At 38.4% G+C, this 13126-nt stretch overlaps 1 long non-coding RNA gene and 1 other non-coding gene across 2 annotated transcripts in view; both read left to right on the top strand.

The window, feature by feature from the left end:
* The first annotated feature begins 162 nt into the window (after positions 1–162).
* Positions 163–235, top strand: trnar-ucg (transfer RNA arginine (anticodon UCG)). Its single transcript has one exon. It is a non-coding gene; the product is annotated as a tRNA-Arg (tRNA).
* A 10838-nt stretch (positions 236–11073) lies between these two features.
* LOC117428139 (uncharacterized) overlaps positions 11074–13126 on the top strand; it is a 38045-nt gene continuing 35992 nt past the window's right edge. The window contains exon 1 of the long non-coding RNA XR_004548272.3: positions 11074–11265. This is a non-coding gene — a long non-coding RNA (uncharacterized LOC117428139). The remainder of the gene's footprint in view (positions 11266–13126) is intronic.

Below are 13126 nucleotides of genomic sequence, written 5' to 3'. Positions count from 1 at the left end.
CAATAACTTACAAACCTTTAACATGTGTGCGTTTTTTGCGTACCATTTTCATATGATTCATCGTAAGACAAAAACAACAGCCGAATAGTGAATTCGTCTAAATGCCTTTTTTTTAAAAATACTTAAAGTCGAGATATATTTGTCTTTAATATTTTCAATTGTGGCCGCGTGGCCTAATGGATAAGGCGTCTGACTTCGGATCAGAAGATTGCAGGTTCGAGTCCTGCCGCGGTCGAGTTTTCACTGTGGTTTAAATATTTGAAAATGTATATTGTTTTTCGTCTACAGTATCAATTAAATCACACACAAACCGTTAATTATTATTATATATTTGTTCTGTACATATGTACAATATAAAATCTAAAACTGGCAGCGTTTCTGCTAATCCTGTCTGTTTAATTTAAAGCAGAGAAAGCAGATCCTGACGCCGAAGCGCCTGTAGGAGTACAGCAAAAAAATATAACACTATAACATTAGAGATTGTTCCACATCGTTCTGTCGCATTCGTTTTAATTAAACATCATTTACACATGCAATGTTTGTATACAGTATATACTGTGCGCTTATATTACAAATGAACATCCATTAAAAGCTGTTATCGAAATACATATGGCTTTAACTTGACTACATTACACTTTGCCATTCCTGTAACACAGCCCGCTGGCCAACGCTTAGTTTAGTATCTGCGCCAGTCAGCCCTGTCTTGAACCCGTTTCCAGTTGCTCTCCTTCTTTTCAGCTTGGTAAGCCCGCTCCTCGCGCTGCTCCAGCGCCTCTCTCACGCCCCGCAGCGTCCTCAGCAGGTAGCGGTTCTCCTGCACCAGAGACGCTCGTTCTGCCAGAGCCGCCTCCCTTTCTCGCCTCGCCCGGTCCCTCTGCTGCTCCGCCTCGCTCAGCTCCGACTCCAGAACCTGCAGTCTGAAAGGGAGGGCTCACTAAATAAGCACCAGAATCCCGATTATGGGACATTTCATAGGAAAAAACGTGCTTATACCCGTCCCCTCCCTGTACGAGCTATCACATTCTGAAAAGGGCTGTATAAATTAAAGTGGGACGATATCAATGTTTATATACAACAGCTGCTATTGACAGTGTGGATGGTCGCACACTTTGTCCCAGTCAAATGCTCATCCCGGTTTAATTGCTTGATTGGCTGACTTTTGCAGCGGATTTGGCAGCCCACTGTATACACGTATTACTTGAGAAGTCCTCCCAGACCCCACACACGTAGCTCAAGTCCAGGCTGTCTCTGTTATTACCTGAGGAGATACCGGCGCTTCACATCCTCCAGCGATGTGTGCAGTAACTGCGCCTCCTGCTGGTAGCCCCTCTGCAACTGCTGCTCCAGGAGTTCCACCTCACTGATCAACCCACTTCTCCTCCAACTCACCCAGCCCACTTCCTCCAGGGGGTCTGACCCAAATAACAAGGAAACGTGTTGCATACAGGAGCGAGAGGGTAGGAAGGCACATATACATGGACAAATAACTGTAGCATGGGCTTTTAATGGTTAACGTAGAATTGGAGAAGAGGAGTGCTCTGGAGAGCTGTTGTGGACTGTCACTGCTTTGCATTGGTGGCTTGGAACAATGTCTGACAGCACTAACTTCTGGAGGACACTCACATGCAGTCAAGTAATGACGGCCTCATTGACTTTAAGTACGAGCAATTACTGACCTAAATGAGGGCCACTTTACTCTCTATTGACCATAATGACAGGGGATTTGAATAATGTGAGTGTGGATGATGCTTCTCCCCCGGTGAGCTGGTGCTAAACATACTTCACCTATTATTCTCACTGTCTTGGATGTACTGTATACATGCCCCTGGCTGCACAATGGAAATACTCACGTGAACTCCATCCGTCTGGTTTCCCAAGCTGATCCAGTTCCAAATCTCCTTCAGGTTTCTCTGGAAGACAGGGGAAAGAAATAATGTTCGAATAAATGATTCCAGCCCCCAAAGTGCATTTTGAAATGAAGAAGCTCAGTTTGGGTCCCTGTTTTGTCATGCATTGCTATGCAGAGAGCAGCTGTGCAGATGAAGAGCAGTGCAAGTGCTGGAGTGCAGTGTCAGTGGAGGCACAGGGACGGGTATTTACCTGCTTTGCAGTGGCTCTTAAGAGCTGGCTTCTTGTGCCTGACGGATGATTGAAGCATTCCTAGCTGGAGAGTAAGAAGAGATGACAGCTTAATAAGCCTCACATGCAGGATAGTGGGCTTGTCCAATTTCACTAACGATGGAAACCATTATAGACCGCGCTCTTCAGAGGGCTGGCAGGTTTAATGTACCCGTGTCCCGGGGGGGCTAGGTTCTTAATGGCAGCCCTGGACAGCATTGAGATGTGTCACTTGATCATGTTATTACAGTGCTGTTGTGGACTGAAGGAGCCAGATTAGCTGGGTTCATCCTCCAAAATTTCAAATGTCAAATGTATTTATTTAACCCGGGTAGAGTACATCTCGTTAACAAGGGGGTCCTGGCAAGAGAAGGTGGCAAGAAATAACATTATAAAATCAATGGCAAAAAGAGACAAATCACTCAAACAGGATGCAAACACTTCAAACTGTGATGACAGCAGCAATACAGAGTGTACATGGTCCTGGTCATAGCCAGTATTTACAGGATTCGCAACCATTGATATACAAATACATTCGATCTGAGTGTGGGGATTTTAAAAGAAGGCGCATCATCTGAGCTTAGTGCAGCATCTCCAGAGTACACCTTATAAACTACACACACAAAAATGACAGAGCCTTCTGTTCTCCAGACTGAGCAGCCCTGGTTTCATAGAAAGTACAGTGGTGCTGCTTCAGTGTAAATCTTGCAGTACTATTATAGATGGGAAGTAACCTCCACTCTGAAAGTGGCATTGTTCAGACTAGTGCAGGCAGACAGGTATATACACACACACACACACACACACACACACACACACACACACACACACACACACACACACACACACACACACATATATATATATATATATATAGAATATATGCACGCTCTTCCACTGATGTGTTACTGTGTTACCAGTACAGTGAACCGTGTCTCAGTCGTTACACAGTCAGTTGAAACTCCTAAAGGACTGGCAGTAATTCTAATGTTACCGTGCTCCGCCTTGCACAATCTTTTCATATCAAGTCACAGTAACACACTTCTTGCAATGCTCCAGCCCTCCTTTTACAGGATAGCCACTACTTACTCCAGCCTGTTCCAGTTGCCTGGGTCCCTGCTCTGAAATGGGGCTCGATCCCGGACACTGACCCCTCCAGCCTGTGAGAGAGGCTCAGCTACAGCAAGCAGGGAACGGGCTGGGACTGCAAGCTGTGTCTGGTTGCCTGGTAACCACTCAGCTTTAGTTAGTACACAAACCTGAGACTGGCAGGAGTGAAGCCTAAGCAATCTCCAGCATTCCTCTGCCACCCTATATCAATATCAAAGCATGTCTGAAGAAAGGGGATTTTACAACATTCTCTCTGTGTAATGCCAGGAAACAAACTTCTGCTCTCAGCAGGCAAATGTTTGGACTAATGCCAGCGCTTGTGTCGACCTCAGTAAGAGGTTTCTGTGCTCCAGATAGCTGGCTATCTAATATCGGCAGGTCTAATTCCAGGGTATCTATCTTAGTCGAGGGGCTTATTTTAACCTGGCATGTATTTTTAAAACCACAGCGGTCTTGGCTAACGCGAAAGGCAGTGGACTCCATTTACGGAGTTAATGAGAAACAGCCACCAGGTGTCGCCTATACACCACAAAACAAAGTATTGCTCCGTTTTGCTCCATGTCCTGATTGGTGTACTATCCCGTTCTCACCACGGGAAGCAGCTATTACGTCATGCCACAGTTCAGTGCTGTTAAAACGTCTTTGAACTTCACCCCACCCCTCCCAGCAAATAAGGGAGCCCAGCAGAGGGCGGTGTTTCTGGAGAGTTAATGCAGTTTAGCTTAATCCAAACGGGGGTCTTTGGAAGAAGGTTCAATAAACTGGCCTGCGAAGTTACATCCCATTATTTAAACATAATAATAACTGTGCGTTTGCTGCGGAGCCGTGCTATTTTAAAAACAGTCCTAGCTATGCTTTACTATCTTCTAGTGTCTTTGGTTTGGGTTTCTTATATATATATATATATATCATGAAAAATAATTATTAAAAAATATATAATATACAATATATAATCAATTCCACATAGATATATTAATAGACAGACAGCTTAGTCGATTTGTCTGGTTTAATATTTCGTTTGTTTGAACGAGTGAATCATTTAAGACGAGTTTCGTATTAACAATGCACACTCATCGCCTATTTGTCTAAGAAACTTATGCAAACGGAAATGAAGTTTACATGTCCTGGTCTATTCCCCCACATTCATTAATTTGGAGTCTTTGACTACTGCCATTTCAAAATATAGTATTTAATCTGGCAGTGATATAATCATTCGTTTCGTGTGGTCGTTGTAACTATATGATATGTAGTTTAAATATAGTAAAAAAATCTATTACCGAATACAATTTTTAAAAAATATAGGATACTAATATCGCATTACTTTAAATAAACGAAATCGTAAATGGTTAATATTTAAATAGCTACAAAAATACTAATACTTTATAATAATAATACTTTATAATACTAATACTTTATAATAATAATACTTTATAATAATAATACTTTATTGGCCCCACTGGAGAGCGGCAAACGCAGGTTCGTACCGTTGGTGGTAAACCGCAGTTTGTAATACACGTATTGTCTGATGCGTCTAGCCGGTTTTTGCCTGACTGGTTTATTACAATGATGATTCTTGATCATGACCTTTTCCAGTGGTTACATATCATTCAGTGGTGTGTGTGTGTGTGTTCATTTTACGTATTTTTATTTGCAATACATGCTCCTCTAAAACGAGAGCTAGAGCCATAGAAAATGTAAAATGTCAGCCTATTAATGTACATTATTTCTTACATATATTATTGTTTTTCTTTGCTAGAATAACTTCCGATTTGCAAATCGTCTGTATTATTTAATGTAACACAACGTGTATTTTATTAATATTCATATGAAATGTAGTCTGCGCTACCATGTGGTCCCAAACACAACGGTCCGTTTTCACAAAGCATTTGACACCGTCTTTTTTCTTCTTCTAATAAATAAACAAATCAATAAAAAAAAAATGGATGTTAAAATCTTCATCTCAATGACTAGCATGGTCATGTGACATCCGCAATTACATTTTCTGTTTACAAAAAGCGCTAATTACAAACCCCGCGCTGTGTTCTAATCAGACGTGTAGGCCAGACTGTGTGATGGGATGTGACCGGGTCCCTTTCGACATCACGCCAAATACTCATTTCCAATCTGACCAGGGCTGCAAATCCTGTAAATACCGACTATGACCAGGACCGTGTACATCGGAATTGCTTTATTTTTTATGCTTGTATTTTGTACTGCTGTTTTTATCACAGTTTGAAGTGTTTGTGTCCTGTTTGAATGATTTGAAAAGATTTTTTTTAATGGAAAATGAGTCAAACGTGTGTTTAGTTGTGTGCAGTTTCCGATGTCGCTTATTTTCCCTCAATCGCTGCAAAACATAATTAACCAATGATCGGCATTAGCAGACAAAGGTTTGTGGAATAAAGCAGCGCACGAATAATACAAAGCTGCCTGCTTTCAACGGCACTGATACGGGCTTGAAGGAAGCCAGGCAGAGCAGCTGTGGAGGCTGCTGATTGTGTTGAAGAAACAGAGTTTCCATTTACCAGGGAAAACTTATAAGACCCTCATAAACAATACAATGCTTACTGTGTGCTATTAATAATACATTATTATTATTATTATTATTATTATTATTATTATTATTATTATTATAGCAGCTAACCTTTAGCATGATCGTGTTAATGAATTTCAGATCATACTGCCTCTGTTTGTTCTTTTAAGCAGAGAAACATCCCTGCTAATACCTCACGTCATTTGTATTTGATTACAATACTGTAATCCTGCGCTGATGTGTTGACTCGTGCGCTGACCTGTCATTACTTCTGATAAACTAGAAGGCACGTCCGCTACCCGTTGACCTTGGCATTCTAATGACCACGTGTGGACAGTGACGTCCTTTGCTGATTTGAATACCTGTAGTTAAGGCCAATGTTGCTAGCAATCCGCTTTGCCTCCTGCTTCTGTTACCCGATATGACTGTAATGAACTCATTGAATGCGCGTAATCAATGAGCATTTACTCCAAATCGTCATTTTTTTCAGAAAGGAAAAAGGCACCTAATAAAGTTATCAAACGGTTCAATGTATAGCACCACCAATTAACCAACCGTGGCGCGAAATATCACTATCACTTCACAAATACAGTGACACTGATCGACCACGATTAAGAATAGGATATAACTACGGACCTTATACCAAGCATTGGACATTTGCGTCCAATAGCCTTCATTCGCACAAATTAACCACTGCAGAATCACATGGCTGGTTTTAAATAGCTGCTACACCGGATGCGAAATGTGTGTGTGTGTGTGTGTGTGTGTGTGTGTGTGTGTGTGTGTGTGTGAGAGAGAGAGAGAGAGAGAGAGAGAGAGAGAGAGAGAGAGAGAGAGAGAGAGAGAGAGAGAGAGAGAGAGAGAGAGAGAGGCTCGGTGGATGCCAGTGCACAGTTTACAGAAAGGGCACAAGAATTAAACAAATCGTGGTACTTGTGTACACTTAATGTGTAATGGGTATGCGTGTAGCGTGGGGGAGGGGAGGGGTTCTTGTGCATCTTAATTAGGCCTAGGCTATGGTCTAAATACCGTCTATATAACACAGCTGTGACTCTGCTGCTCATCCTTTCTAATAAGAACGTGAATTCAGATCATCAGCAACTGCATTTTAAAAGCGCTGGGTTACCTGCCATCATTCATCCGCTGGGTGGATATGGGCTCCCTTTGAGTAGCGGTTTGATCCTTTCCCGGATTTTACAACGAGCTTAATTAATCACACCTGAGCTACATAAAAAAGAGAGAAAAAAACAGTATCGTCATTTCCTATTTGTTAATATGGTGCTCGAGTGTTATATTTTACAGATGTCTCTGTATTATAATATATTAGCTGCGTATCCAAACGGCGTGCTTTTAAAAGACAAGTACCAAATTAATATCTAAATCGCTTTAATGTAATAGCTCGCTATAATAAAATGCATTATAATAGACCGTTTTCATTAAAGAGGACTGAACTCGTGATACTCCCTTGAAACCACAATATATGTGGCACGAAACAAAACCCTAAGGATAATTATAATGTTTATATCGAAATACAGGCCGGCTGTATTTACAAGACAAGACGAGTTCATGTGTTTCGTGGTTGTAAATCAATATGAAATCATTGAAATCCAATTTTCAAATCATGTTCTTGCATTGATAATTCCGTAAATAAATACATAGGCATCTTAGTGGAATTTCTTTTTCCAATAGGCCTTGCTAAAGAACCGGTTCCTCCTTTTCTATATTGTTTGGATGTCAAACAGAACCATATTAACACGCGTGAGGGTCTCTATTGCTCTGGGGCCTCTCACGTGTTAAAATACACGCGAGATATTTCACGGTGATTGTTAGTGAATGCAGCTTATGCGGGTTTTTAATTGACGTGAATTGTATTATTGGTAGAAAAAAAAATGTGTTGATCATCCGAAAACTTGGAATGAAACAATACACAGCAGAACAACTCTGTAACTCAAAATGCGGTTCATTACAATTCTCAGTCAATGTATCTTCAGCGCGGTTGAAGAGGGGTTGAAATGTGTGTTTGTTAACAGTAGGCCTAAATAAATATTTTTTTTTTTTACTTGGATACAAAAAGCCCGTTGAAATGCAAGATTACATCCTGATGCGCAATTAACGGAAGAAATGCGTTTTTGCTAAATAATAAAAAGCCATTTTAATTTTGTAGGCTGCTTGAAAAACACATTTGAAATAAATGTTATCTTTAACATTGGGGAAAAATCTGTTTGTATTAAACCTAGATTATGTAGTTAATGGGTATTGTAACTGTTAGGGTACTATATAAGTAATATTGTATTTTAGGCGTTTACATTATAAACCGCGTTAAATCATTGACACGGAGGCCCGTTGTGACATTCTTATATTCGAAGAAAAAAAAAAAGAAAAGAAAAAAGAAAGTGAAACGTGATGTCACAATGTAAATCATTTGTAAACAGGTACAGAGCACAAACAGAAATATTATGGTCTGTGATGAGGAATTACATCAGCCACACTGAAACTATATGAACATGGATTGAAATAAAACAGCAGCCAGTGTTGGGAGATATACCAAACTATTCTTACCAGGTCTGTTTGTGACTCGATCATATACATCATTTTCTTCCATAGTGAAAGCGTGAATGCTGTCAATCCACATTCCAAATGCATTACCAACTTACCGGTGCTTTAAAGAGGGGTTTAAGCAATACTGCAATATTCACTTTCCATCGCTAGGGGTCAGTCTTCACTAAGACAGCAAAGCCCCTTCAAATTGAACGCAGTAGCCTGCATGTTGTGGAGAATTATGGAATTGATATGTATCGTTCTTTAATATAGTGGAATGTTATAATAAAGAAAACCAATGCTTACAAGTATGTTTGTTTTTATGTATATACATTGCAAACTATATTCAACGCTAACATGTTTTTTTTTTTATTTTTCAAGAGCTACAAACGATACATTTGTCACCAGTGTGTGTGTGTGTGTGTTTGTGTGTGTGTGTTTGTGGTTAATTTCAGACCTCAGTGATTTGAATTTAAAATGTTTAAATGCTTGCAATTGGTAAAATGGATTATTTGTAATACGATATATATATATATATATATATGAACATGTTTTGATCTGATAATGTTATAAACAATAACTATAATTTAGTACAATATACATATTATACATATTCGCTTTTTTGTGAATTGTGAGATTGCGTATTTAATGTCTAATCTATAGAACAGCCAGTGGAAAATAAAAACGTTTCACTTATAAAAATTACTAACACAAATACAAATATTATATACCAGTTATATACATATATTTATACAGAATATGTATTGAATTTATACATAGCAGTTGTTTTTTCTGTTGTTGTTAAAAAAAAAAACTATTTTAATACAATCAAAAAGACAAATAAAATGAATTGTAAAATCAAAATAAAACATTTGACCAGCCGTGGTAACAATGCTTCCTTCAATCGGTGTTACTGCTTGCCCTGCCTTAACAAGCTTGTAATAAACACGTCTAACAATGAGGACACAAGCCCCTAATTCAACCTTAAATAACCTTCTTCGAATAGAAAGAGCGGTCTCTCATTGAAACCCGATCACTTAACAATAAAATTAACAAAAACACAGTGTCAAAGGTCAAGAACTTCTTCATTCATTCACCTCCCCGCGCTGCCCTCCTACCCCCGAGTCCTCGAGCCTCTCTGGTGACACTTCGCCGGCGGACATTCCTACACTCTCAGAAAAAACAAACAAAAAAACATTATATTTAATTCTTAAAATAAGCCGTCATAATTCCCAATATCATAACTCTTGACAGACATGCACCGCACACTTACTGGAGTCCTTTAGTTTTGAGAATTATTATGACTCTGCATTTGTTAAATATATACACATTATACACGCTTCATTATCTTGCTCTCGTAACACACTGTATAGTTGCATGTTTTTTTAAATATGGAATAATGAGTTTCAAACCTGGGCTTTCGAGTCCATTCCACTCTTCTGAAAGTGAAACTGCAACGTAAAAACCATTTCATTGAGTTTACAATATGCATTAATATTATTATTATTATTATTATTATTATTATTATTATTATTATTATTATTATTACCCCCATATTTACAACCCCCTTTATTTAATGCGTTTACTGTATTTAATTATTGAATGCGCATATAGTATAAAAGAAAATGCAGGTTTTAAATTGAAGTAAAAATAAAGATATACATTTTAAAAGGTGTGCAAGCCCACTTATTAAAAAGAGAACAGGGTTGCAATTTTTTTTTAATGGCGAAACAGAAGTAGAAGTCTGAATCACTGTTTGGTTTGTATTTTTTTTTTGTAAGTCAATTCAGACACAGATGCGTATTTCTGAGAACACGCCTATATTTGAATGCTGTATAAGAGGCTGTGAATATAAATGATGATGCCAATAAAAAAACAAAAACAGCAAATACAGATCTGCTTTATTACATGTTCATTCATCATAATCGTCCCATCGCCGTTTCGTTAAATACAGGTGCTTAGCGGGGCTGCTGCTATTGGTAAAAATAACTATCACATTCGTGGCAAGAATTGAATCAACCACGTCCCACGTTTATATAGAACGAAACGCATCCGAAAGTCACAACCGAGCCCATCGAACAAAACAAAGCCGGCCAACAGGACTCCCAACAAACCACGGGGATTTAAACCTACAACTGTTAACTCTATTGCATTTTTATATCTGTCGTGTTTATGTTGTATTCAAACTAATCCAATTGATGTCTTATGCACTTCCACATAAAACGCATCGTTCCGTATATGAAATGACTGGAGATAAGATCACAACTCCCATTATTCAGTGCGGGAAAGTAAAGCTTACTACCGGTACCTCCAATATTGCATTAGAAAAAACAAATAGGCCTATATCTTTTTTTTCCCTCTACATTGTACATACGTTTTCTAAAGGGTAATTCTCAATGTCCTACAGGTGATGTAAAACGATATCCCTTAAATACAAAGGGAACAAAAATACATAAAATAAAATCAAACGTATGTGAAGAGAATAAGATGAAAACGTGCCTCGTATTGCATTTCAACTTTTTCGCTGCTTTAAATCTCATTTAAGGGGGTTAGTAATCCAAACTGGGTCATGTGACCTGCACGAGTCGTTATTTTCTGGGAGGAGGTTAAAAGTAAATTACTGCCAGTGCGTTTTATAGGTGACGTATAGTCCTACGTGGGCAGTTTTTGTCCAAGTGCCACATCTTATAGGCTGTCCCCCACCCCAAAAACGATCTCTTGTCATTTTCATCCCTCTTCATCCTCAGACACAGAGCCCCTTTTCTAGACAGGAGTGCGCCCGCGAGCTCCACATACCCGCCTGTCCGTCAGGAGGGAAGGTGTGGACAGGGCAGAGTGAAAGGGACAGGGAGACGGGGAGAGGGGGAGACCGAAATATCCGCCGACAGATAAAGGGGACATCAAGGCAGAAAGATCCTTTGAACTTAAAGCGTTCTTGGAAAGACAACAAGTTGAGGAACGACAAGGTAAGTTATATGTGGGATTTTCCAATTATAAACAGTGCATACAAACTAGTATTTGTAAAGATGTTTCTTAGATATATTGTTTATTGGAGCACGTTATTGGCTTGTTTTTACTGCTGTTTTGACGCTGACATATATTAAACCCAGTATATTAAATTGTACGTTAGCTGTGATATGCCATATTCTGATTTTGTCATTTTAAAATAAAAAAAACTTAATATTGTTTTTTAATCAACTTGCCTAATATATTTCACGCATAATTTATTTATCCGTAGATTTTGCACATGATTTTTTTTTAAAAAAGAAAGAAAATAGGTTGATGTACAAATTCTGATAATGGTGTATTTAATTTTTCTTTATTAAAAAGTTACATTTTGGAAACCGTGCACGCAACAAACATTTCTCAGGGTGTGTGTTGCAAAATAACTCATGCTGTATTAGAGGCTGGTGCAGTTCATGTCTCGAGTTTATTTAAGCGGTGCGCTACAATGAGCTGTCTAGCTCGGTGGGGACAATAGAGCCCCGGTGTGATCCGACCCAAGAATGTGGATGTAGTTAAATTGCAGGACACGTTCTCTGAGTGTGGGGCTGTATTGAGAAATAAAGACAGACAGAGAAAGAGAAGACTTGTTTTTTTTTCTTTATGGGCTGGTGAGAAAATGTTCAGTCTGAAAGTTGGCTTGGCGTCTTTATTTCATCGGCAATGGAGCAGATATAATTCAATAGGAAATGCTGGGATTGCAATGAAAAGATTCACAGGAACACAGCAAACTCTGGCTCTTGTGAATTAATTATTAGGGCAAATAAACTCCAAGAGACGGTTATTGTTAATCAACAACCAAAAAAGAAAGAGAAAAAAGAACGCTACATTTCACACACACACACACACACACACACACACACACACACACACACACACACACACACACACACACACACACACATATATATATATATATATATATATATATATAATCTGTGTGTGTGTGTGTGTATGTGAAAAAATAATAATCATAATAATCATACAAAAGCAAAAAGCAAAAACACATGTGGATTGCATTATGTTTGGATTGAACTTTGTCGGATTATAAATCAATGTATTCATATTAATTTATGTTTTTATTTTTTTATTTTTTTATTATCAAAATATTACTATATTTCACCCTGGCAATTATATATTTTTTTTAAAAAAAACACTTCAATTGTGATTTAAATAATTTCCATTTTTTTCACACCATACAAAAAATAAATACAATACTTAAGCAGTTAACGTAAACCCAGAAGCTTAATTCAGAACCCATTTTACCAGCGTCTTTACATTTCAGCCATTTCAACCGTCAAACCTACAATGCATTATTGTGCATTTAAAATAATGCGAGTTTAAATATATATTAGATGGGTAAAAAAATAAAAGTACTATATTAAAAAGTACAGTATTTGTTGTTTTCAATGATTGGCAAAAAATAAAATTATATAATAATAATAATAATAATAATAATAATAATAATAATAATAATAATAATAATAATAATAATAATAGAAATCACAGCATCGAAGTCAGAGCATTGTTTTAAATCCACCTGAATGAATTAGTATCTGTAGCCTGCCTGTGAAAGTCCTAGGAGCGGAGGGAGGGGTGAAGGTTTGTTAATGAACATGGCCTCTCTGTCAGTCTGTCTGTCTGGAATTTGATCGATCGCATAGCCTGCCTAAAAGTTCAGCCGGCGGGGTCTCTCCCGCTGCTCTTACAGCGAGTGAGGGCCTGCGACACGACTGCTAGCCAGTGCCTTTTGCCCTCAAACCCAGCACCAACCTTAGAATGAAGCAAGACTCGGCTAAGAATGGATTTCTTTATTTCATCAGA

Source organism: Acipenser ruthenus, chromosome 24 (assembly GCF_902713425.1).
Source record: "Acipenser ruthenus chromosome 24, fAciRut3.2 maternal haplotype, whole genome shotgun sequence".
In the NCBI taxonomy this organism is placed as follows: domain Eukaryota; kingdom Metazoa; phylum Chordata; class Actinopteri; order Acipenseriformes; family Acipenseridae; genus Acipenser; species Acipenser ruthenus.
Note: the sequence above shows the minus strand (reverse complement) of the source record. Positions and strands in the feature narration are given on the sequence as shown.